This window comes from Lissotriton vulgaris, chromosome 6 (genome assembly GCF_964263255.1).
Source record: "Lissotriton vulgaris chromosome 6, aLisVul1.2, whole genome shotgun sequence".
NCBI classification, from domain to species: domain Eukaryota; kingdom Metazoa; phylum Chordata; class Amphibia; order Caudata; family Salamandridae; genus Lissotriton; species Lissotriton vulgaris.
Window position 1 is genome coordinate 25608811 of NC_141694.1, and position 3442 is coordinate 25612252.

A 3442-nucleotide genomic window follows, 5' to 3' on the forward strand; every position below is an offset into this window, starting at 1 on the left:
ATTTGCCTGTGAAATCTTATACTGAGGTGTCCGGGCAGCTGATATCAGGCTTTACCTTGATAGAATCAAGTGAAATCTTTAGCAATCCTACATCTGTGTCAGGCGGTAAACAGCGTTTACCCTGCAACTTTTACAACGCAGGGAATCACAATGCGTATACCATTACTCCGCAAGTCGGTACAACGACTTGCGTAGGGGGGGAGATGTTGGATTTAAAATCCAACACCTTCCCTAGTGTCCACACAGACTGGAGTTTGGAATAGTAAATTATACTATTCTAACATCCAGCGCCCCCCTCCGCAAGTCGTTGTTCCAACTTGCGGAGTAATGGTATGCGGAATCACAACACGGTCGTTGTAGCGACCGCATTGTGATTCCCTGCGTTGTAAAAGCCAGTGGAATAACGTCATAGATTTGTGTCACCTGTGGCCCACAGTTCTCATGGCACCTCATGAAATTCAGGGGGAAGAGGATCATCCTTCGCAAAGCATTGTCTGGCAGGAGCAACTCGTGGACCTACAGTAAAATACATACCATCTGGAGAACAAAATATAGTCATGGGGCGTGGCTTAGCTGGCTGCAAGATAGCCACACCTTGAGTGGGCTCTGCTGGCCAAGCTTGTAATCCGCTACAATCCTGCAGACTTAACACCCATCATAGCCTGGAACCCTGCCATCGCTGCCTACCTGATCCTGGGGCGCAGTTTAGTCCATTTCCCACAGCCCTACGACCCTGCAGTTCTAGGCTTTGGTGCCGTGTGTCCTTGGTCCGGGCCCTGCACCTCAAGCGCCTGGCCTAGTTCGACCTGTGCTACTCGCCTGCAATCTCCTGGTGGCTGTTCTCGTGCCCTGTATACCGCATCCACACTTCCAGTGTCTGAGCGGGTGAATCTCGTTGCTGGGGGAGGGTGGGCGCTTCGCGACTGGGTCAGGAGCGCGCGTGTGTTGCACCACCCGGCCCGGCCTGCTCATGAGCGGATGCCTCGAACCGGACCCCCATGCTCGCTGTCGAGGTCACACACCTTTGGGCCAGGTGAAGCGGGTGGCGCCCTCCCCGGGTCTCCCCGCTGCGGGTTGCTCCCCTTCTAGCTGCGACCATCTGATTCCGGCAGAGTCATCCTGCAACCGCTGTATCAGCCACTTGCTCACCTCCACCCTACCCTGCCAGGGTATCTGCCTGCTGCTCAATGTGGCCCACTGGGGGCCTCATGATCGACTGCCGTCCTGCTCTGGGCTCTCCTGCTCGTCACCTCTTGCAACAGCCTGTGGGGCGCGCCTGCCCAGCCTGGGTCCCCCTGCTCCTCCCACCGAGCCCCCACCAGCCTTCCTACAATTGCTGAGGCTTGCGCTCATCACCACGGGTAAGTGCGCAGACTGCAGAGGCTACCGCAGCGGGGTTGAGGGCGGGCATGCCCATCACGATGCCCAGTGTCTTACTATTTGCACCAATGCCTTGCCCTGTGCCTGCTGGGCCTGGCCTTCTGGGGGTGAGTCATTCGCCCTACTCACATCCCCGCTGCCCCCGTCTCCCCCGGTAGCACTCCCCGTCAAGATCACCCGGGTGGGGGTGAAGGACTCTGCTGGTGACCCACTCTTCAGACACACTCTGCCTGTGTGGTGGCACACCTCCCTGGCTCACTTAATACACTGGCTCTGAGGCCCGGCTGGCACTCCCCCACAGCAGATAGTCGGCGGACACCTTCTGACTGGGTATTGCTCCTTCACCCTCCTGCTGAGCTCCCCCTGTTTGTTCCCAATATCGGGTAACCGACATGGGAAAGGCTGACCCCAAACAACCCAGGCTCACATTCGACTAGCACAGACAGACGTGGCTGGAGGGTGCAATTGATGACGGGGTTGACCAGACTGCTCCCAAAGCGATGGTCACTTCTTGTGAAGATGACCTCGAAGCCATCATGTTGGAGGTCAAATCTGTGGTCTCTGGCATCGCTACTCAATTGGAATAGCTGTCCTCCCACCTCGACGTGGTTAAATCCTGTGTGGACTCCCACAACAACCGCTTTCTGCATGTCGAGTCGAGAGTCTCCGACGCTGAGGATGCCGCCACTAACGAACAAAATTCTGCACCTAATTTGCTCCAAGAACGAAGATTTGGAGGCGCGTTTCCGCAGGAGAAACCTCCACATTACGGGGGTGCCTGAGTCCACCAACATCTCACGGATGGAGGACTATGTGGAGCAACTAGTGCACGAACTGTTTGGTGACGTGCTCTCCCCAGTCTTCATTGTGGAAAGAGCACACCGCTCCCTTGGCCCTCGGCTTGCCCCGCCTTGCCATCTCGTGCCATCATCGCCAAAATACTACATTTCCGTGATCGAGGCGCAATTCTCCGGGCTGCCAGGGAAAAAGGGGAAGTCCGCCACCAGGGCAACTCATTGTCATTCTAACCCGACTACACCCTGGTGGTGCAGGCTGCCTGTCGCGAGTCCCTGCCCGCAAAGCACATTTTACAAAAACATGAAATCTCATACTCTCTTGCTTACCCGGCCAAGTTGAGAATAAGGCTGGGCTCCAAGACTCTGGTCGTCCCGGATCCTAAGGGCGCTCTCACCTCTGCCAAGAAACTTTATTGCACCCATCGCTCCAACCCAGCAAACTCTCAGGACTCAGATGCAGCCAACCTCAGCAATAATGACTGACTTGATCTTCTTAAGTGCCCTTTGTCTGTTTGTTTCTCTCTCCACGTTTGTATGCTTACCTGTCTGACATGTCCGCTTTGCGCCCCCTTGGCTTTTTGAATGTTTGCCTTCTGCTGCTACGCCGGGAGGCCGGGCATATCTGATCCTATTTTTAGGCTATGATGTATCCTGAAGTCTGCTTCCACATCTGGCTTGGCCACCCTACCTTTTCCGGCAGGGGTGTACGCTGAGCGATGCCATGCCTCCGCTGGATGATTCCCACTCTTGCTGTTGATCCCCCTCTCCAAGTTGCAGTTCCCCGGGGTGGCTGTGGGTGGTTTCTAAACCTGTTTGGGGGGTTTGAATGGACGGAGGGGGGCAGGGTATTGGGTACTCGTGTCCTCCTTCTGAGGCACTTTTGTATTTGAACGTATTCATTCTGTTGTTTTTTTGTACGTCTTATGCTGTTGCTTTTTAATACGAGGGGGGGGTTGGTGTAGGGGATTCTTTGGGATGTTCTGCCTCCTCCTGAGGCAACTTTGCTTACAGATTTGACTATTCTATTGACATCTTGCTTGCATCACATCACCGTTACACATGCTTCCTGTACCGCCTCGGTGCATCGCATGGCGCACATTCCTATGGTCGTTCTCTTGGGTACGACACCATCCCTCATCCTGTGGCAAATGCCCCCCTCTATGGCCCCGCTACCCACTTAGGCTGGTGCTTGCTCGCTTGCTTTGTACTCCCTACATTGCTACACCGCTCATCCCTTTCTCAGTCGGATCTCACCACCATGCTCC